The 23,389-nt window shown below is 44.9% G+C and overlaps 1 long non-coding RNA gene across 2 annotated transcripts in view; it reads left to right on the forward strand.

The window, feature by feature from the left end:
* The first annotated feature begins 10,087 nt into the window (after nucleotides 1-10,087).
* Nucleotides 10,088-23,389, forward strand: part of LOC128567941 (uncharacterized) — an 81,223-nt gene continuing 67,921 nt past the window's right edge. For both annotated transcript variants that reach the window (XR_008374959.1, XR_008374960.1), the window contains exons 1-3: nucleotides 10,088-10,215; nucleotides 12,726-13,087; nucleotides 18,316-18,450. This is a non-coding gene — a long non-coding RNA (uncharacterized LOC128567941). The remainder of the gene's footprint in view (nucleotides 10,216-12,725; nucleotides 13,088-18,315; nucleotides 18,451-23,389) is intronic.

Consider the following 23,389-nt stretch of genomic DNA (forward strand, 5'->3'; position numbering starts at 1 on the left):
GCTGACTGAAGATGGAGGAAGGGAAACCAAGTCATGCAGATGGCCTCCAGGGTTCAGAAAACAAGGGAATGGGCCCTGCCGGGAAGCCTCCTGCTGACACCTTGATTTTAGCCCAATAAGACCTAGTTGGGACTTTGATCTTCATAATTATAAGATAATATATCTATGTTGTTTAAGCCACTAGGATTGTGATAATGTGTCATACCAGTCATAGAAAATGAACACAAGGGTGCTGCATTAAGTTTGTTATCCACATATCTACAGGTAATCCTCACCACCATCTTCTGAGGTAGGTGATATTATCCTCATTCTGTAGAAGAGCAAATGGTTGAGAGAGATCATACAGCTCAGGAAAGCTCCAGTATACCAAGGCTTGATGCGAATAGCCCTGTGCTTACTCTGAGCTGAGCTTTTGTAGATTTGTAGATACCACTTAGACCAAGATCTTCCTTTGTTTTTCCAGCTTGGAAGCTTACGTTCTCTTTCATTTCTCTCCTGGGAACCTCTTAATTGAGCACTTGTTATAAAGTGCTCTTGAACACTTTTCTTATCCTTCTTGGAACATTCTGTCATTCGTTTGTTTCTTGTGGGATGAGAACTACCTTAAGCTCTTGTATTTTATTTTTTAACATTTTATGTATTTATTTATTTATTTTTTCAGATAGATATGAAAGTACAAATGTTTAGGTTACATTGTTTTCATTTCTAAGGGAAAGTTCAAGTTGTAGTTGAGCCCTTCACCCATACCTTAAGCTCTGTTATGATTATTCCTTAAGTGTTGAATAATTTTATAAGCACATTGAAGAGGAAAAAAGGAAAGGAACGGTGGCTCCCGCGGCAGCACCTGCCGCCAACGCTTTCCCTGAAGGACCTCATTTTGTCTTCACAGCCTCGGGGCTGACGGGCAGGTAGAGAGGAGCTGTGGTCAATCTGTGCTTGCACAGCAAGCCTGTAGGTCACCTGTGGCTTAAAACAGCAAAGCTCCACCACAGTCCACGTTATAGACAAGAAACTTGAGGGTCAGAAGGTGGATGATGGGCTTAGGGTCACACAGTTCTCAGACGTTTGGCCTGGATTTGAGCCCAGGGCATCTCACTGCAAATCCCATGATGCTTTTGCAGTCAGGGAGAGGGTATTCCCTAGGGGGTAATGGACAGAGTGAATAAGGAAGACAGAGAAAGAGGATCAGACCGCTGCACCGGCCCCGCTGGTGCTGTAATGCTGGTGTGGGGGCTGGAGGAAGAAAACCACGTCAGCTGGGACAGCTACGGTCTGCTTGTGTCCTTTCTGGACTCACTGTCGTCTGCCCTGTGGGTCTTTTTGCAGGGAAATTCTAACTGATGATGCAGGACAAGGAAAGAATGAGAGAGTGATTCCTGGTCAGTGCACATGTGGGTGATAAACCATGGACATAGATACTTTTATTTTGGTGGGTTTTTTTCCCCCCGCAATGTTAAGGCATCTCATATATGGTATTGAGCAGAATAAAAAGGAGAATTTCAAAAAAGTGCCTGTATCATGTCCTGGTACCTGACTCCCAGGAACTTCATCTTTGATTTTTTATTATTTTTTGTTGGAATTTGAAAATGACTTGTGTTCTTTATTTTACTGGATTTGAAAATGAACCATAGTTTAGAGCTGATTTAATTTTTGTTATCAAGTTCAAGTTCCTGATTCTTTGGGTAGGAACTGGATTCAGAGGGAAGAGCCTTGTCACTTGGGCAAGTTGTCCAGTCTGACCCTCATGTATCCTCTCTGTGACTCTGAAATGTGGGCAGAGAGGCTTTTGGGTCAGGCTGTCCTCCTCATTTCTTTACTGAGATCTATTATCAAGATCAGTCTGGGTGCCTGGGGGCCCTTATGATTTAATCTCTAGAAGGAGGTGGAAGAGCGCCGGCTGCTTCCTCCTCTGAGACAGCTCTCTGAAGGCCCTGCTGCCTCTTCCTGGTTCCTGGACACTGGAGCTGAAAGAGCACGGCCTGCTCATTCTTTCAGTTAAGATATTACCTGAAGATCAAGTCTTTCATTCTAAGCCAACAGAAGCAAATCCAAATATTCTTCCCTTAAGGGAAAACCAAGAATTGATTTGGGGGTTGGCAATCTAAAGTCAGAAAGTTTTAAGAAATTATTGTTGGTACTGAGGAGAATGTGGTGCCTGTCCAGTCTATGAAAACTAGGTCAAGTTAAAGAGGTGGTCAGCCATGTACAGTAGAATGTCTGTGGTTGACCATCTCCCTACACTGACCACCTCTTGGGTATCTTTTTAGTCACCTATCCTAATGGGAGCCCAAGCTGTTAACATGAACTTGGACAGCTGCAAAACTGAAAGCTAGCTGCTGGGAGGGGTCGAGTTTGGTAGATAAAGAATGAGAATGCGAGTTCCTGGACTCCTCATGCCTTTAGGTAGAACCATAAACACAGAGTATTTCAGAATATGGGACCCAGCATCATAGAAAGGCCCACAACTTCTTGTGGGGAATTGCCTGGGTATTGATCCTTCCTCGCAACCAGGAAATTCTTTCTTGGCCCTTATGTGGCAGATTAGTCTCAGATGTTGACCAGTGATTATTCTAGAGCAGCCCTGGGCCTGCAGCTGGTTAGGTCTGGGGAAAGCAGCACCAAGCATTCCTTGGGAATTTTATGCCTTCCTGCAAAATGCTCAGGACCTTCTCCCTGAACTTCCCTTGGCCTCCTTCCCTTTCTGGTTCTGTGTAAGCCCCCTTTACCTTAGGCTCTTCTTGCCCTGCTAGAAGGGGCTGAAGCATCTTGGCCCAGTGCTCAGGGGTGTGACAAGTCACCCTTTGGCCCTTTCAGGCCTACTTTGCATTCAGGTCTGCTCACTGCTGTCCATGAAGTCTCAGGGACCTGTGCCCTCTCTGGGACCCTGCCTGGCACTCCCTCCCTCCACTGCTCTATGGATTCAGACAGTTGTTCCCAGCAACTGCAGTCTTGTCCCTGAACTACAGTTCACTGATGGGAACCCAGTTATCTCCCTTGATTCTTTAATGTTGCTTGGCTGCGTTTTAGCTTATTGCCTAGAATAGTTCTTGTTGCTGTTTTCTTGTTCCTGATTTAGTTCACTTGTTGGAAAACTTCTCAGGGCACCATGCTAACAAAGGTGCTTCCTTCTCCTGCCCCTGCCCTGTGCTGTCTGTACCCAGGGGGAACTGCTGGCTGGGTCTGCCCTACTCTCACTCCAGCGAGGCCTTCAAGTTCCAGGCTGGGTCTCTTCATATCTCCTCCACCCTGTCACAGTTAACCAGCCATTTGTTCTGTGCGCAAATCTCACACTTGTCTGGATCCAGTTTTTCCTACCAAGTGATTCTCTGTTCCAGTTTTGCTGACCTGTCTGGTCACGTGTCGGGTCACCTTACCGGCATATGAGTCAGAGGTAATGCGAGGTCTAATGATCAGTGTTTGTCCCCCACCTGGCAATCGCTCCTGTCCCTACTGTTCTGTTACAAATTTCACCCACAGATGCCAATGGCTGCCTCATTGGCAAAGCTCTTGGCTGGATCTCAGGTCTCTTTCTTTCTTCCTTTGTCTTTTTTCAACATTTGGCACAGGTGAGCATCTCACCTCGCCTGTCATGGGGATCTGTCTGTCCCCTCCGTGGCGTCCAGACCTGTGGCTGCCATTGCTGTTTTCTTCCTGTCTTCTTCTCCCATCCTGGGGCTCTCACCATGTCTTCTTGGCACTCAGCCTGTACCTCTCTGCTGAAGGACATGCAGCACTGAGCATATAGATGGGAAACCTACCCTCAGGGCCTCAGTGGCTCGCCAACTTTATATTTCCAATTTTTGAGTTGATGAGGAATACGAGGGCTTCCTGGAGCTGACTCTTCCACTCCAGTTCATTTTTACTGTCACTTTCCTCTTGTTATTTCTCTATTCCTGGAAATAGGGAACCCTAGACTCCTTCACCCGACTCCCTTTCCTCATTTAAACAACAGCGTCCTTTGATGCCTTCCCAGTCCTGCTGTCTTGCTTCTTTGCTTGTAAGAAAACAGGGACAACCTAGTGTCAGGTTGTTGCTCCTTGGCAAGTTCAGACGGCTGGACTCTGAGGTGTTGGCGACCAGTTTTGTTGAGCAAATGTGGGAGAAACTCACACACATCTGTGCATGTGTGCACACACACAAATAGGAATAGACCAAATGTGGAGAGAGAGATGGGATGGGCTCTGAAATTTTCTCTATGCACTCTGTGGTCCATTTTGGTGCTGATCCTGTGCCCCATGCTATAGTTTACGCTGGTGAGCTATCAAATGGGGTAGCTGCCGCCTCAACACGCCTGGATGTGCTAGAGCTCGTGAGGGTGTAAAGAAATTGTCTGGCTGTCATCTCTCACACTAAACAACAAAAAGAAGCAGTGCTTTTGGAATTTTTTATTTTCTTTGTTATTTTGCTTTTTACAGTGATAGCAACTTGGAAACTCTGAAATCTGTCTTATACTTTTTTGTTTTTTACAGCTTTATTGAGGTATCATTGATATACACATACAAAGAATACAATATATTTAGTGTGAACAATTTTATGAGTTTGGACATATGCAAATGCCATGATATTGTCTCCACAATCAAGGTAATACACACATTCCACAAACCTCTCAAAGTTTCCTTGTATCTGTTTGTTTTTGTGGTAAGAAAGCTTACCATGAGACCTACCCTCTTAACACATTTTGAAATACACGCTACTGTACCCTTAATCATAGCACTATGTCCCACAGATCTCAAGAATGTATTCATCTGACATAACTGAAACTTTACAGCCATTGAGTGACTCCCCATTCCCCATCTCCCAGCCTGCAAACCAATGTGCCCTCAGCTTCCGGGCGTTCGCCTGTTGGAAGCGTGCAGGCCTTGTCTCTCTGTGACTAGCCTTTCACTCAGCACAAGGCCCTCCAGGTTCATCTGTGCTGTCACAAACCACAGGATTTCCTTCTTTCTACAGAAGGAATAATATTGTGTTGCATATGTATACCACATTTTCCTTCTTCAGCTGTCAGTGGACATGGGGCTTCTCTGTGTCTCTGCTGTTGGGACTAATGCCGCAGTAAACATGGGAGTGCGGGTCTCTCGTTAAGATCCTCATTTCAGTTCTTTTGAATATATACTTGGAACTGCTGCCCATATGGCAGCTCTATGTGTAATTTTTTGAGGAACTTCCACTCTGTTTTGCACACCTGCTGCATCACTTTACGTTCCTGCCAATGGTGTACGAGGGCTCCAGTTCTCCACGTCCTCACCAGCACTTATTATCTCTTGTCTTTTTGGTAACAGCCTTCCTAACAGGTAGGAGGTGATATCTTCAATGGTTGTAATTCCCATTTCCTTGATAATTAATAGCACTGAGCATCTTTTTGTATACCTGTTGGACATTTATATGTCTTCTTCAGAACAGAGATGTCTGTTCATTTGTCCATTTTTAAATTGGGTTATTTGATTTTTTGAGTTGTAAAAGTGTTTGCTATATTTTGGAAATTAACCCAAGATCTCTTATGAATCAATCATATTAACCCTTTTACCCTGATCACTTGAACAAAGCATCTAAATGTCAATAAGAATGACCACATATGTCTGATGTGGTTAGCGTCCCCCCCATGCACATGACACAGACACTGAGTGATTAATGCTCCTGGGTCTTCCCTTTTGCAGACAAGGAGGTTGAGCAGTGAGGAGACGTAGTCTGCTCAGGAGTAGCACAGTGATCTTCCCACGGACTGTCTTACTTCATATATTACTTACTGGTATAGTGTTAGCTAAAGATCACCTCCTAAAAATAAAACTCTTCAAAATTTTAGGAAAAGATAGAAACACAAAAAACTAGAAAAAAGAAAATTTATCAGTGGTGTTTTAATGCTAAAACAGCATTTACCGTGTGAATTTACCATGTTATTCATCTAGAATATATTTTCATAATAGCTGCTTTTTTTCAATTTGAAAAATATTGTCAAAGTCATTTTTGATTTTCCGATTTGACATAGTTATTTCCTCATGTTATTTAATTTTTATCAACATAACCTTCATCAGTATAATCTTTTGTTGAGTGGATGTCTTAGTACCAGTTTTTTCTACACAAAATTTACATTAAAAATGTTGAATTATTACAAAGTTTTAACTATCAGTGGTATTATTCATTCAATGGGCATTTGCAAACTTCTTAGGTGCTGAGTGCAAAGGGAGAAGGTTCAACAAATGAATGAATGATTGTATTACAGGAGTAATGTAGTGGTGTGAAAGCTCTAATTAACTTATGTAATATAGTCTTGAGTTAGTTCAGGCAGCGAATTTGAGGTTTGAAAGATCTTGGTCATTCATCAAAATAACATTTTCCTCTAAGTGCTCTTATTCAGAATCAGTGACTGCTCATATTTCTTGCTAATTGGAGCTGACCAAGATGGTCATAACATATTGTCCATAATAACCAGGCTTGGTTTGCTTGGCAACAAACTCAGTTTTCTCTCTTGTAAGAATAGGTCTGGTCATTAGTGAAACACTAGGAATATAAACAGGGAGCTGGAAATGCTATATGCTGAGTGGGCTAAGATTGTCTTCTCTGCATATCTCTACCCTACCCGGAAGCCGAGAAACAGAGATCTCTCTCGAAGGCACTGGAAACACTCAATGCTAGAGTGAGAACATCCTCTCCACATATCTGTGCCCTACACTAATCTCTCTTGCTGTTGCATAGTCCCCACCAAGGAAAACTGACAGCCAACAATGGATTGCCAAATGTGGCAGCCATCCTCCAAGATGATCCTCAGTGACCCCCACCTTCTCATTATATTCGTGCCCCGTGTAGCCCCTTCCCATGTTGAAGTAGCTGCATGAGAGGCCAACAGAATAGAGAGGAAATGGAAATGTTTCACTCCAAGGCTCACAGGTCAACTCTGTTCTACAAGGAAATCAATCAGAACTCTCAGTTAAACAGGCCGTCTCCCCACACATGTGGCCTCAGTCCTGGTGTTCTTTCTGAGATTAAGTTCAAAACCGTTCACAAATATTTGAGCTCACGTGTGGTACAATTTGTGGGTCTGACCTCCTGGTACTGCACACTCCTGCCTTTAAACCCATTGATTTGAAAGAAATAGCGTTAGCACAGTGATGGCAAAGATGAAGAAACGCAATCCAGCCACCTTGATTCTGTTCTTCTCTGTGTCCACTACCTGCCTGTGTGGGGATGGGAAACTTGAGAAGGAGATTGTGTGAACGAGGAGCGGCTGATCAGATAAGCCAGGAGGAGGAGGCCGAGGAAAGAACTCCCCGTTCCACAGTAAACAGAGTCACAGCTCACCTGGGATGTCTCCGCCTGTGTTTACTCAGGGCCTTAGCTCATGATTTGGGTCCCGGTTTGGTTATGACACGTTTTGTAACTTTGTTTATCTTCTTCCTCTTGCCACTGGCAAGAATTGTCTGGCTGAGGTGGTAAAGTCCCCGTGGAAGGGGCTGGAGCCCTGCCGAGTGAGCTTGGTTGGAAGGTGACATTCGGGAGCATGAGGATGAGCACTTACGCCGCAGTGTCATCTAGGAGAGGCCAAGGCTGAAACCGCGGGAGTCCCCAGCAAAGCAGGACGTGGAATTGGGGTCCTCTAGCGTGATGGCACAGTGTCGTGGGGCGTTACTATTGAAGGGGAGGAAAAGCCCCTTCCCTGTGCGTTGCAGAGTGTAGGCCACAGAAGCCCTGGCGTCTGAGTAGGTGCAGACGGACCCCCTCCAGTCCTTCTCTGTCGTACCGATTAAGCAGTGGGAGAAAGGGGGGATTCTTACACTGATTAAGGAAAAGGTCTGGGACAAGATCTTTTCTTCTAAGGTAGTCTGGTGGATTTTCTCGGGCGGCGCCTGTGGCTCAGTGAGTAGGGCGCCAGCCCCATATGCCGAGGGTGGCGGGTTCAAACCCAGCCCCGGCCAGACTGCAACCAAAAAATAGCCGGGCGTTGTGACGGGCGCCTGTAGTCCCAGCTGCTCGGGAGGCTGAGGCAAGAGAATCGCGTAAGCCCAAGAGTTAAGAGGTTGCTGTGAGCTGTGTGACGCCATGGCACTCTACCTGAGGGCGGTACAGTGAGACTCTGTCTCTACAAAAAAAAAAAAAAAAAAAATAGGTTTTTTCAAATTAAGAAAAAAAAATTGAGAACTGCAAGATTTCATCATACATCGATCGAATGCAAACCAAACACTTTAACAAAATTCTTATGGATTGGTAATATCCACGTCCAGCAGATACCTTAGTCAGCTGGTTTAGTCTACTGCAGTCGAGGGGGAGAGGGAGGAGAGGCCTGGAAAAACTGCAGCTGCTCTTTTGAATTTACAATTCCATGTGAATTTTCACCTGGAGGCTTAGTTAAAAGAAGTTTCCACTTCTGTCTTTAGACTTAGAGTCTGATGCTCAGTTATTTTACCCTTCTATGTTCATTAATCATTGATTATTTTCAGCAAAATACAAAGATATTGCTACCTTATATGGAGCCAGGATAGTAGGAACTACCACCTATCTCCAAATCTCGGCTGAACTGGGTGATCCAGGCCCCCATAAGGTGGTGATCAGTTGTATGTCATCGTAACTGCCCGTGTGTTCAAAATAATCTTTTTCATAGTCCTACCAATTATGATTGGAGGATTTGGTACCTGATTAGTTCCCTTAATGACTGACTGGAGCCCCACATGGAGCATCCCGAATCACCAGCGTATGCTTCTGACTTCCCCCATCATGCTTACATCTGCTTACGGCAGGCATAAAAGCTGGTATAGGATGAACAGTTATCCACCTTTATCTGGAAATGCAGCACATGTGGGGCCTCTGTGGATCTTACCTTTTTCTCATTAGTTACACTTAGCAGGTGTTTCATCAATTTTAGGAGCTATTAATTTTATCACAGCAATTATTAATATAAAACTACCAGCCATATCTCAATACCAGATACTTTTTCCTTTCCATAAATTAGGAATAGGTATTCTTATTTTGAATGAGCCATTATTTTTCCAAAAGCAAAGCCTTTTACAGTTAGGAAGATGAATTTCAAAGTTTGTAAGACTGGGTTAGCAACCTTTGTCAGTGCCCTTGGAGGTGAAATTGATAGTTGCGTAAGGTCAAAAAAAAAAAAAAAAAAAAGAAAGAAAAAGAGATTGGTCCCCGCCCCCCGCCAGAAAAGTTCTTCTGGCTGAACAGGTGGGAGGGCTATGACAGGTGAACTTCCTTGGGGTGGGCTGGGTTCTGCCGCTGCTTGGTACTTGGAATCTTGGCTGCTTTTAAGGCAAGTTTGTTCTAGGACCTGCCAATGGGCTCTGATTTACACACAGCAGGGCCTTGGTCAGTTGCTGGTAGCGGTGATGATGGTGATGGAATTAGCTGCAGTTCCTTACAAACCCCCCAGCTGACCCACATCTCAGAGCCCTCTGTAATATCTGGGGCTGAAGACCAGGAATGTCTAGCCTCAGTCACACTGGCCTCCATCTGGGTCCACTCAGTGTAAGGATCTCTGCTGGCCTAGGTTCCTGGGTTGATGGACAATCAGTGTTCGATGGACGGCAGTGGATTCATTAAATCAAACAACTTTCCAGGTCCAATCCGAGGTTGCCATTCTGCTGATGAGGACGCTGATGCCCAGTTAGAAAGAAGCAGCAGAGAGTCTATAATCCTGGTGTTCTGAGACGTGGCTCAGGTCACTGACTCTTTATTTATTTATTTTTTATTAAATCATAGCTGTGTACATTAATGCGATGATGGGGCGCCATACACTGATTTTATAGACCGTTTGACACATTTTCATCACACTAGTTAACATAGCCTTCCTGGCATTTTCTTAGTTATTGTGTTAAGACATTTATATTCTACATTTACTAAGTTTCACATGTACCCTTGTAAGATGCACCGCAGGTGTAATCCCACCAATCACCCTCCCTCTGCCTATCCTCCCCCTCCCTCCGCTCCCTCTCCCCCTTCCCCATATTCTTAGGTTATAACTGGGTTATAGCTTTCATGTGAAAGCCATAAATTAGTTTCATAGTAGGGCTGAGTATATTGGATACTTTTTCTTCCATTCTTGAGATACTTTCAATTTTTTTTTTTTTTTGTGGTTTTTGGCCAGGGCTGGGTTTGAACCCACCACCTCTGGCATATGGGACCAGTGCCCTACTCCTTGAGCCACAGGCGCCGCCCCATTCTTGAGATACTTTACTAAGAAGAATATGTTCCAGCTCCATCCGTGTAAACATCAAAGAGGTAAAGTCTCCATCTTTCTTTAAGGCTGCATAATATTCCATGGTGTACATATACCACAATTTATTAATCCATTCATGGATCGATGGGCACTTGGGCTTTTTCCATGACTTAGCAATTATGAATCGGGCTGCAATAAACATTTTGGTACAAATATCTTTGTTATAATGTGATTTTTGGTCTTCTGGGTATATACCTAGTAAAAGAATTACAGGATTGAATGGCAGATCTATTTTTAGATCTCTAAGTGTTCTCCAAACATCTTTCCAAAAGGAATGTATTTGCTGACTCTTTTTAAAGGGAGTCCCCAAATGGCAGTGATCTCAGTCACCGGGCTGCTCGTGAACCATGCAAATTCCTGGGCCGCTGTAATGAGATTAGGGTTTTAATAACTACTCTGGATCAGTACTGCACAATCCAAATACCATGTGAGGCATATGTGTAATTTAAATTTTTCTAAGGGCCACATGAAAAGGTAAAGAGGAACAAGCATTTTATGAATCAATTTTATTTAATTCAAAACAGCCAAATTATCATTTTAACATCTTTAATTTCTATAAAAGGTATTTGATATGTATATATTTTCGATGCTAAGTCTCTGAAGTTGGGTCTGTATTTTATGGCACACCTTAATTTAAATCAGCCACATTTCAAGTGTTCAAAAGCTTTCACTGGGGAAAGCATCTCTAACCGTCCCTTCCCAGTCAGTAGAACTCCCCATAAAAAGGTATCAGCTGCCTACAAGGTAAAGAAGCCCCTGGTGCTGGATTTATTCAAGCATCTAGAGTTGAAAACTCACCTGAACCTTGTTAAACTTTGTGGACAATCACTGACTCAGCATGTCCATGGACAGGGATGTGTTTACACAGCAATTATGCAGAAAGCATTGGCCACAGAATGACACAGACCTCCTGAAGCCACACACTACACAAGGACCACCGAGCTGTGTGTCTGAGGTGTGGACTGCACTGTGTGTGCAGAAGGCTCCGGGACCCAGTAAAGTACTTGAGTGGCATTCTCAAACAGGAGCAGCTAACATTTTTCCAATTTAGCCCACAAATGCAGTTGGGGAATTTTTGTGCGTGAATCAACTTATTTGGCTTGACAGGTCCCTTCTGTGCCCTGCCCGACCCAGTCTCCATTCACAAAGGTGCTCTGTGTGTAAATTCGCCGGGGGTGGGGTCAGAGCATGGAAGTTCAAGGCAAACTTCTCTGCAAGACGCAGCACTTCGGATCCATGGTGGGAACACAGGAAAGGCCACTTGTCCGAACTTCTACTCTGCCCCACCAAATGTGACGTTCAAAGGGCTGAGGGTGGAAACACATTTGAATTCTGTGTAACCAGATGTGCATGTGATGAGATGCACACCTCTATATACGGGTACAGACAAGTTCTCAAACTCACCCCCCCAGAAAAAAAATTCTACATAGCTCATTACTGAATATCACTATGGTCACCAGATGGCCAAGGGGAGTGCTTCCAGGTGACCATAGTGGCGTTCAGCAATGAAGTCCATAGCGTTTTTTTTAGGATGAGTTCACAAATGTAATTGTCAGAGCTTGTGTGTATTAATATAATTGATTAATTAATGTAATTAGTTCTATTTGAAAGATAGTTGTAAGGATATCGATTTTTAAAATCATGTCTCATCTCCCCCCCTTGCCTGCTGCTTCATTTTGATAAAAAGTAAGAAAAAATAGAGCCATCGGAAGACACGGCACCTTGTACCTGGTCTGTGCCTGAAAGGATGTTCTCTTTAGTGTGCCTCCTTATGAGGGTTCATGTGGTGCTAGAGAGAGAGAGATGAGGAATCACAGCCCATAAAGTAACAGTGTCCTGATAGCAACAGTGACTAAGCTTTCCCCAACATGGTACACAAATCTAAGACCCTCCATATGGATTAACTCATTTCCTGCTCACAGCCACCCTGTGAGGTACCCCAGTTTTACCAGGGAGGAAACAGGAACACAGAAGGGGAATCTAATCTGCCCAGGCACTCAGCAGGTAAGGGGCAGACATGGTGCTCAAACTCAGGGGGACCCTTAGTTCCTACCCCAAGACCACAGTTCTTCATGCTTAGAAGCCTCCTTCAATGTCCCGCTGGCTTCCCACTAAGGTAGCAACTTCCCTGACCTTCCAGCCAGACTGTCGTCTAGCCCCTGCTTGGATGTCCTCCTTGCTTGGTCTGTGGCGCATGCTTTTTATGGCGACCCCCAAACAGTTGGGAAATTCTTCCTCAGATGACATATGCCTCCCAGGGTTAGTACAATTTGATCTCCCTGCAGTGTTTTTAGGGTGGGGACTTCTTAAAACTGCAGTAAGATAGAATTACAATGATAGGACTTCAATTTCCACATATATATTAATACAATTGGGAATTAATTGTTGTTGAAGAATAGTTACAAGAATATCCAGTGTCTAAATCTGCCTCTCGTCATTTTTTTTTTTTCCTCTCTGCTTTGTGTTCCGGCCCATTGAACTGCTTGGTCCTGGTCCCCATTATGTGTGTTAGGAAGTCCCAGCTCCATGACTGCGCAGGCCAGTCTGAATGTCACCCCTGCCACTTGCTCATCACCAATGCTGTTTCCTCTTTGAGCCGAAGTTCTCCCTGCCTTGATGTCTGCTTTCATGAAGGAGGAAGCTGCAGTTACCAATGAGAGCTAAGTGATTGTTCACCAAAGAAGGATGAAGAAACAAGAGGCCATGTCTCTCCTCCAGACCTAGAGAGAATATGAAAGTTGTTGGAGCGCCTGCCACCTGATGACTGGGTTTCCTTCATACCTTCTCATGGCTGGGCGACTGGGGGTGAACCAGCCTGGGTCTGGTTCCCTGTCCACAGACAACAGCTTGAATCAGTGGATCTTATGGATCAAGGTGTGTACATTAGACACCTGGGCAGCTTCTAAAAATGCCCATTGCAGAAAAATGGCCAGGCCAGCCCTGAGCACTCAGTGTGAATGGAATTCTCTGACAGTCTGTGTGAGGAGGATGAGGCTGGAGTGTGATGGGCACCGAAGCCTAGGAGGCAGGTCCTTACTTGGAGAGGACAGTCTGTGAGCCCTGCAGAATCCTGAGGGTGGATACATGTGAAACTTAGTAAATGTAGAATGTAAATCTCTTAACACAGTAACTAAGAAAATGCCAGGAAGGCTATGTTAACCAGTGTGATGAAAATATGTCAAATGGTCTATAACTTTACATAAAAAAAAAGAAAGAAAGAAAAAAAAAGAATCCTGAGGGTGCCCGAGGCAGTCTGCACACCAGGGAGAGGAGGCCTGTGTGCACATGGAGTCCCTTGGAAGCCAGTGGTGACACCTGTCTTTCGGGTCTTGACAGTCCAAGATGAGAAAAAGAAAAACTAAGTGCAGTGGATGGCCTCTCTCCAGAGTAGGCTTGGCCCTTGCCAGAGCCCTCCAGTTCCCCTCCAAATCTTGGAATGGCCTGTGCTCCATCTGATGTCCTTTGGTGGAATTGAGATGCAGCTTGCGGACAGCTTTGGATTATTATCCTGCCCGACTGGCATCACTGATCTGGAATTCTTGACTTTTCCCCATTATTGTGAAACTGCTCTTTAGGAGTGAGCTGAGGTTCTCATAACCTCTTAAAACCTGCTGAGAACCAGCTCCCCAATGAAGGCTCAGTAAAAATAACACACAAGTGCTTACACCCATTGGAGATGTGTCTTAGGTCAGGGCTGAGGCTGAGAAAGAGGGATGCTGTGCTCCTGAGAGGACTGTGCCTTGTTAGTGCTCTGTCATGAGTGTGTCATGTGGGAGAGGGAGCCCATGAGCCAGACTCTGCCTGCTGGGGCCACACCCAGCCTTTGCCATTAGCTGTGTGATCTTGAGCAAGCCACTTAACCTCTCTGGTCTGGTCCTCATCTCTATAGTGGGGAAAATGGTAGTACTTCCCTAGGGGAGTAATCAAGGTTAAGTGGGTGAATCAGGAAGAACACTTCGGATAATTCAGTAAATGTCAGTTCTTGTTGTTATTAAAAGAAAGGCTCACAATAATCACACATGTGGGTGATGAGCCCTGTGTAAAGGGCTGGTGATGACATGACCCCATTTCATTCCTCACAACCAAGCTGCAAGGACAGAGGTATCCATTTTCCACAGGGGGAAAATGGAAGCCCTGGGAGAGGAAGTTTTTTGCTATGCTTGTAAGTAGCAGAACTGGGATTTTTTTTTCTATTTAACCCACAATGATTTATCTATAACTCATTCAATATTTACCTTAAAAGGTTATCAATAATATTTGATTAATGCCATTGGGTGTCCTTGACATTTGTAATGTTTCCTTAATGTCAGGAGAGTACAAATGGGGGCTTCCCAGGCACTGTGGGCTGTTTTGGAGCCATCCGGCAGCTCCCAGTGTCTGTGGTTAGTCTCCTTGGTGGCAGTCCTCATGCCAGCACCTCCTGGGTGCTGCCACAGATACCCCAACTTCTGAAGCCCAAATAGATCTTATTACTGTTCCCCAAACCATCTCCTTCCACGGTCATTCTTTCAGATTGACAGCCTCACAATCCTTACCTTCATCCAGGCTGGGAGTGTTGGCACGGCCTTTGACTCTCACCTTGCACGTGAAGTGGGTAGCCCAGTCTTGAGGACTAACCATCACAATGTCTTTTGACTGTCTCTTTCCATCCCTACCGCCACCATCTTAGTAGGGTAGGTGTCACTGGTTTAACAAATAGATACCAAAGTATAAAATGGCACAGAACCAATAGGCTAGATTTTGCTAATGCAACAGTATTGGGTGAGGAGGCTGGTCACCAGTGTGGCCCTGTCCATGCAGGCATTCAGGGATTGAGGCTGCTGGACGCTCAGCTGTGTTCACTGGGCTTCTGGGGTCACCCTGAGGTCAGCTTCATCCATACCAGCTGGAAGGGGGAAAGCAATGAAGAGATTCCCCTGGGGGCTTGGATGGCAGGTCTGGCCGTGGGCACATCACTTCTGCTCACATTGCACAGGGCCACATCCAACTCAAGATGGGTCACACCCACCTGTCCACCCAGCCTCAGTCCCAGGACCCTTCCCATCCCTTGGCTAGTTTCTGCAGCAGCCTCTGGATTGGTCTTCATGCCTCATCTCACGCTGCATCTAATCCATGTTCCACAATGTGCCTGAGTGAACTTCCAAGCCCTAACCCTGCAGGCCTCCTGCTGGCTCCAGAGTGGCATCCCAACCGTGGCATCCCAAGGCCTCCACAGTGCGATCTCAGTTGAACTTCCCAGCCTGCCTCCAACCCTCCAGCAGCCTCAGGCTGACCCTGGCAGCCTCCACACTCCTTCCTGAACAAGCCGTACACATGACACGCTCGCCAACCTGTGCCCCTGCTCTCAGCCGGGCATCCTTCCTCATCACCCCACCCCCAGTCTTAACTCTGCTTAAAGTGTGGCTCAAAGGCCACCTTCTTCCTGAAGTCCTCCCAGTTGTCTTCAGTTGGAAAGGCACAGGGGAGACAACGTGTTTTGTTTTCTACTATAGCTCCTGTTTGAGCTCTTTGCTAGAAGGAAACTCCCTTTGCATTGTGCCCTCCTCTTAACGTGGGATAAATCTAACCTCCTGGCATGGCGCACCAAAACTCTCATAATCTCTTTTCCATAGGTATTTTTAGACTTCATATTTGTCACCCTTCCCATGGCCTGGTCTGGCCCCCTTGAAACACCTGTGTCTCCACTGCCCTATGTCCTTTCGTGTTTCTGTGCCTTTGCCACTGCTGCTGTGGAAGGGCCACCAGGCTCCTACGCCAACTGGTGAAGCCGTGGCCACGTAGCTGCTGTGTTGCGGCCTTCCTTCTGTAACGTGTGTCCACTCCTCTGAAAGAGGCTGTGCCTACTTCTGTTCTAGACTATTGCTCCTAACAGAGCCGAGTTCCTTAAGAGCCAGGCCCTCCTCATTAGTGTCTTGGAGCCTCATGCGAGCACAATGTTCGGTGCGTGGGAGTCATTCAGCGAGCAGTTTTGAGGGAATTACCCACTAGGGGAGCTACCCACACGCCCTTCATCCCTGTCTCCGGAGGTCTGTGCAGGCAGATCAGTCTGAGTCTAAAGATAGTGCATCAGGACTTCTTTGTCATTGGATGGTCCTGCTAAGATGGCAGAATACAAGGGCATTTTTCATATGAGGACAAGGGTAACTAAAAATCTGGGGAAAACCAGAAGCAAATACCAAAAATGAGAGAGAAAAAAGAAAGAGAAGCAGCTCAGGAAAATAGATATGAGAAATGAAGTTCACATTCTTGAGCTGTTCTTTTTTTTTTTTTTTTTTGAAAGAATTGAAACATCTCCAAAGAGCACAGCCTTAAGATACTTGGCCCAGGTGTATTTAATTTTCCAGAACAATACACTGATGACTATCATCTGGGAGCCTGAATTCTTAACCCTTAGGCTGACACCTACTGTTTGTTAACCTCCCTGAAAGCTTTAGGGTTTTTGCCAAGGCAAGAGATGTCAGAGGGGTGAAGATTAACGTTTAGTAAACTTAGAAGAAAGGGGCTCTGTGTTGGTTTGAAGGTAGTTCTGGCAGAGGAGATGGGTATCGCCCGTGGGGGATTCAGAAGTGAAGCCATCCAGGAGGGGTAAGAGAAAGCTGGTTGCGTGGCAACACCGTGTAATTCGTGGGATTTCATTTTCTAACATTTTCTCAATCTTGAGAGCTGAGACCAGAGAACCCAGCCATGTAGTCATTTTTCACCTTTATTTAAAGCTGGAGTTTAGAATGCTGTTGTCCTGTTTACCAGGCAATGTCAAATTATCACATGTGTTGCTTTCAAGGTGAAGTTTGAAAGGTAAACAAAGAAACAAACTTTCACCTGTAGTGCTGGAAAAAAACTGAACAATCATTTTTCGAGGAGGGTGCCAGTTTTTCTGCAAGATGGTTTTTTCCTTGCATTTTTAGGGTTTCAATTCCTTCAAGATGCCTCACAAAAGCTTTATTTTAAGCAGAGGTATACAGGTGAGAAACGTTCATTTTCATGTCTGCCTTTTTTAAAAACACGTAATTAGCTAAACAGAACAAATGCGTGATTGGGGTCTTTCCTGCGTTTGGGAGAACATCCTCCCACCGTCTCAGCCTGGACGCCTGTCCAGTCCCGGCTCCCAGCTGAGGGATTCCGTGCTGTGGCCAGGATGGGTCTTTTTCCATCTCCCTTATGAAGCTCACTGTGGCTTTGTGACACATCACAAAACCGCTATTTAGTCTCACTTCCTTGGACACCTTGAAGTGAGGCTGGGGACTATTTCTCCTCCTGAATTGGAAATTTCCAACAGATTTTAAGATGGGGGAGGGGCTATATGATTTGTCAAAGATATAAAATGCATTTATGAAATCTTGTTCACTTTCCAAAACTATAGATTAAGTCCAATTTCTTACATTCTCACATTCTTTGGGACATTTACATTTTCCTCTTTTTTTTTTTTCTAGAAGATGCTCAAGTGTTTGCACCCTCTTTTCCTATAGAATTTTCTAGAAGTGACAAAGATAAGGATGTTTGCAGCATTTTCCTGGGGAGCAAGAGCCCCTCTGATCTTCCTTTGCCATGTTCTGGAATTTTGTTCTCCAGAACCTATTTTTTTTTTTGAAACAGAGTCTCAGTCACCCTCTGTAGAGTGCTATGGCATAGAACCTATTTTTTTAATTTTTTTAAAAATTAATTTATTTTTTATTGTTATTAAATCATAGCTGTGTACATTAATGTGATCACGGGGCACCATACACTGGTTTTATAGACCATTTGACATATTTTCATCACACTGGTTAACATAGCCTTCTTGGCATTTTCTTAGTTATTGTGTTAAGACATTTATATTCTACATTTACTAAGTTTCACATGTACCCTTGTAAGATGCACCGCAGGTGTAATCCCACCAATCACCCTCCCTCCACCCACCCCCCCTCCCTCCCCTCCCTCTCCCTCTTCCCCATATTCTTAGGTTATAACTGGGTTATAGCTTTCATGTGAAAGCCATAGATTAGTTTCATAGTAGGGCTGAGTATATTGGATACTTTTTCTTCCATTCTTGAGATACTTTACTAAGAAGAATATGTTCCAGCTCCATCCATGTAAACATCTATTTTTTAATTTTTATTTTTCAGAGACAGAGTATTCTGATGTCACCCAGCCTGGAGTGCAGTGGCTATTCACAGGCACCACTATAATGCACTAGAGGTTGGAACTGCTGGGCTCAAGTGATTCTCCTGCCTCAGTCTCTTGAGTAGCTGAGACTACAGGTGAGCCCCACCAGGCCTGGCCTCTGGAACCCTTTTTATGATCACACTTAAATCTCCCCATCCTCCTACCAGATACATCATTCATATTCACTGTGCTTTTATTAGGTGCCTACTTTTTCCACGGGTTGGTAGTGGGGCTATACTGGTGGACAAACCAGCCACAGTCCCTGCTGTCGTTGAGCTCACATTTAGTGGCAGCAGACAGTGGCACAGGCATGACCCGGAGGGAATAGAGGCCAGTGCTAAGGAGAGAAATGCAGGACAGAGATATGGTCCTGTGGACATATGGAACCCCGAGACCAAAGAATCTGACCAATGTAGTCTCCTGGGAAGCAATTTTTGCACAGAGAATTTTAGGACAAGCAGGAATTGGCCATATGCTTCCATATTTTCCCCCAGTTAGGAGAAAAAGAGCTCCGGGGGGTGGGGTGGGGGGAACATGGGAGGATAAAGACCCTTTGATAGGAGTGGGCACCTGGTTGAAGCTCTCTGGCTGGAGCTCAGGGCAGGGAAACGTCTGTGGGGTCAGATCCTGGTAAGTGTTCTAGGCCAGGCACATGGGCGTCTTCCCTGGAGGATAATGGGAAGCCAAAGTGGGTTTGGTGGAACTTTGAAAAGCTGGCAACTGCGGGGAAGAAAGCAGGATAGGGACAGAGAGATGCTGGGGGACTAGTTCATGCAACATATGAGCTAGGCTTGTATGTTTGTGGCTGCTGAATTGGAGAGAAGAGACCTCATGTGGACTGTGCTGGGAGGAGTTGGCTATGAGGTGTGTTGGGAAGATGGAGAAAAGGGTGGCAGGGATGGTCCTCAGTGTCCACCCAGCAAAGCTGGTGCAGGAAGATAAGCTGAGGGAGATACAGAGGTGAAGGGAAGATGGGCCCCGATTTGGGCAGAAGATCATAAGTTAGGCTTGGACGTGTGGAATTAGAAGTGCCTGTGTGGGATTTATGATTTGGGGATTCATAGACAAGGTCTGGGCTGGAGGCAGCAATTCTGAAATCATCAGTGAATATGCAGTTGGACATGCAAAAGTTTCTGGGCAGACCGAGGGTGTTCGGTTGTGTTTAAGTAGGGATACTGTACTAAATTAGCAACGTTAAAAAGACTTTCACACATCTAAGTTCTCTGCTGATGTGAGGACAATTGTAAGCCTCACCATTCTTCACCCCTGTCTTCACCCATGGAAGTGATAAACCACTTTTAGCCTTAAATCAGTGCTCGTGGGGAAGGCTTTCCACATCTTGGAGAAATTCCTTCCACAAATGACATCACCTTCCAGTTCATACCCAAAAGGGGGATAACAGTGGCATGCATGGGGATGGGCTGGAGGAGAGGTCTGTGTGCCTTTAACATGGTGGGTCCCTCACACCCTCACACAGACAGCTTGAGGGGAGCCTTGACTCACCGCTGGTGCTACAGCGGTAATGCACTGTTATTAACTCCTTCACTATCTTCAAGGATCCCTAAACAGTACAACATTTTAGAAAGATTTAGGCCTATGACATAATAAATTCTATGCTAAAAGTTGACTCACTGATATGGGACACATTGTTGTAACTACTGCAGCCATTCCTGACCCCTGGGCTGAATTCACTCACCCCTGTTTGGTAGACTGTCTTGTTTCCCCTGCTTTTCAGTGAGAATATTAATGCTTTTAAAGGACACAGAGGGGTTAATGGCAAGAGAAAAATTTGAAGCAAGTGTGCCTGACTCCAAAGTCTGTGACCTTGAGTAGACACGGGCCTTACTTTTGGGGACTTGACACATATGTTGTTATTTTTTTGAATTATTTTTTATTAAATCATAACTTTGCATATTGATGCATTTATGGGGTTCAGGGTACTGCTTCTGTATATAATGTGAAATGTTTACATTGAACTGAGTAACACATCCATCACAATTATACTCATTTCTTTTTTTGGTTGCAGTTTTTGGCCAGGGCTGGGTTTGAACCCAGCACCTCCGGCATATGGGGCCGGCGCCCTACTCGTTGAGCCACAGGCACCACCCTACAATTATAGTCATTTCTTAATAGTTTTGAAATGTATCATTGCATCATATTTTGTTCTTCTCTTTTGCCCCTCAGATAGTTCACTCTCTTTATAGAACGAGTTCCTTTGACTGGGCTTTTGACTCGTTTCTGCTTTGTTAAAACAATTGGGTGTAGACTCACCACTGAAGAACTGTGGTGTAGGGTTCTGAAGGTCATCTGTCACCCTACCACTACTTCCCCCCTCTCCTGAATTGTGGCTGTAAAGTCACTGCAGGGGAATTGCTTTATTTTATCATCTTCATCTGGAAGAAGAAACAGCTGGTTGGAGATGAGTGAGTTTTTTTTTTCTCTGAAATGATGGATTTTTTGTCTCTTAGCTGACGTATGTGAAACTGGAACCCTTGTGTAGTGAGGGAGAGAGAAATCCTTTGTCTCTAAGTGTCTACTGGTCGGAGAGGTTAGCTGCTCCGTGGGTCTTACAGGGATGGTGGAGTGGGGGAGGAGAGAGGGAGATTGTCTTCAGACACTTGTTTCAGTTGGGAAATATGGACATTGGTTGTGTGAAATCTGGTATTTACCATACATGGTGATTTTTGCCAAAAAGCCTCCCAGAAGAATGCATTCTTGTTCTTGCTCTCAGCCACACCCACCATTGATAATCAACACAACTTGGGTGATTCTGGAGGCCAGTCTAAACCAGCTATACTGCTTAATATTTGCAGGGGTGGGTAGAAGAATAGTTTCTCCATTGAAAACTATTAAAGGAATTTGTAGGCTGTCAGGGTGTAATTAGCCATGAAGGATATTGGCAAGGACATGGAGCTGACATTCCTCTCTCATCTCTTAACCCTGTCTCCTTCCATACCTGATAAATCTTCTCCACGGCCTGCCACTCGTCTATTGTTCTGCTCTTCGAATCTCTGCCCTGGCTTAGTTTTTCTGAGGCTTACTGTGTCTTCTTGCCATCTGTGTTTCCATGCAGGCTCTTAATGGCTTGCTACCTTTGTTTCTCTGCCTTTGGTTAGCTTTGGGTCCATCTGAGCAGTGAGGCTAGGCAGGCTCTGCCATTGTGCCTTTGTGCGTTCATGGATGTGTATGACTTAAGGCCTAGAAATATAGCTTCTTAATTTGATGCTGAGAAAGTCAAGTTTGGCCTCCTTAGAAGGTATCGACATTAATTAAGAGAACAGGTTTGTTTACCCATAAACATTAGAAATACAGTCTTTGGGGGATAAAAGCCACTTTTCAATTTGAGGTTCAGGTGTCATGAGATTGTCAAGGTATCAAACCAAGATCATGGAAAATGATAATGACTTCTTTCCTTTGGGAAGGATGATTCTCACAGGCAATTGACTGTAGGGCAGCCAGGAAGTCATGGCCATGGGGGGCTGTGTAGGGCCCAGGCCATGAAGAGCCAAAGGAGCCTGGCTCAGGTTTCTCTGCAGCGCGCGGCAGCTTGCGTGGTGTCCAGAGCTGTGTGCTCCACCTGTAAGGAGGAGGTTTCTGCTCCCCCTGGGAGGGTGTATGGCAGCCACACTGGATTTGCATCTTCAAGGGACATTTGGTGCCCTGGCCCTGCTACTCAGCCAATGGAGGAGATGGCTCTCTGCCTTCCAGAGCCATATCAGTCCCGCCCCATATCAGTATCCCAGGCAGAGGTAGGTGCAAGAGGCTGGCAGGTGCAAACTGGCTGGGCGGTTGCTGCTGCCTCCACCTGGGGGTGTGTGGGGAGGTGATAATTCTGATGAATCTGTAGGCTCATGGTTGGTGGGCAAGATGGCTAAGAAAGTGGTTCCAGAGATTTCAGGTGGAGAGGAGATCAGAAAGTGGGCAGAGGCTGGAAGAAATGAAATTCAACACTGTTGAATCAAGAGACAGATCAGGGGACCTTCAAATGCTCTGTCTGTCCTCTTATAAAATGGGCCAGCTTCAGGCTCAGAGTCTCGTGCTGGCAGACTACAGATGGGCTGTGTTCTTTCACAGGGGAGCCTGACTGCTCATGGGCTTTGATGTTGGCATATCTGAGGCATATTGCTTGGATCCATTCATTCATAGGGGTGGTGGTGGACAATCAAGATGTCCTAATTCTATCTTTATTAGCTGGAATGATTTTATAAGACGATATTCTCTTTCATCTACTGATCAGCTATGGAGTGGTGTAGTCCATACAGGAAACTAAAAAAAACATTCGATACTTTCCTTTTAAGATAATGTATTAATTTCAAAAGTTTACCAACTAGGCTTGAAAAAAATGTTATTATGAACTCATGGATTTAAACACATTTGATGAGTATTGATCCACTGAAATTCTCATCCATATAGGAGTTTACATCGTTCTGTCTTTGACCAGTGGGAGTCACTTTCACCAATGGCTCTTGAGTCTTCTTGGGATGACACTAGAAATATTTGATAGCTGCCTTGCTATCTGTTGCATTTACTTTTTTATTCTTTATTTTTTTTGGTTTTCTTTTTTTTATTGTTAAGTCATAGCTGTGTACATTAGTGCAATCAAGGGGTACAATGTGCTAGTTTCATATACAATCTGAAATATTCTCATCAAACTGTTCAACGTAGCCTTCATGGCATTCTCTTAGTTATTGTATGTAGACATTTGTATTCTGCCTTTAGTAAGTTTCCCCTGTACCCATTCTAAGATGCACTGTAGGTGTGGCCCCACCCATTACCCTCCCTCCACTCTAACCTCCCCCCTCCCTTCCCCTTCCTTGGCCCTTTCCTCATAGTCTTGTGCTATAGTTGGGTTATAGCTTTCATGTGAAAGCTATAATTTAGCTTCACAGTAGGGCTGAGTACATTGGATACTTTTTCTTTCATTCCTGAGATACTTTGCTAAGAAGAATATGTTCCAGCTCCATCCATGCAAACATGAAAGAGGTAAAGTCTCCATCTTTCTTTAAGGCTGCATAATATTCCATGGTATACATG

Source organism: Nycticebus coucang, chromosome 16 (genome assembly GCF_027406575.1).
Source record: "Nycticebus coucang isolate mNycCou1 chromosome 16, mNycCou1.pri, whole genome shotgun sequence".
Lineage (NCBI taxonomy): Eukaryota > Metazoa > Chordata > Mammalia > Primates > Lorisidae > Nycticebus > Nycticebus coucang.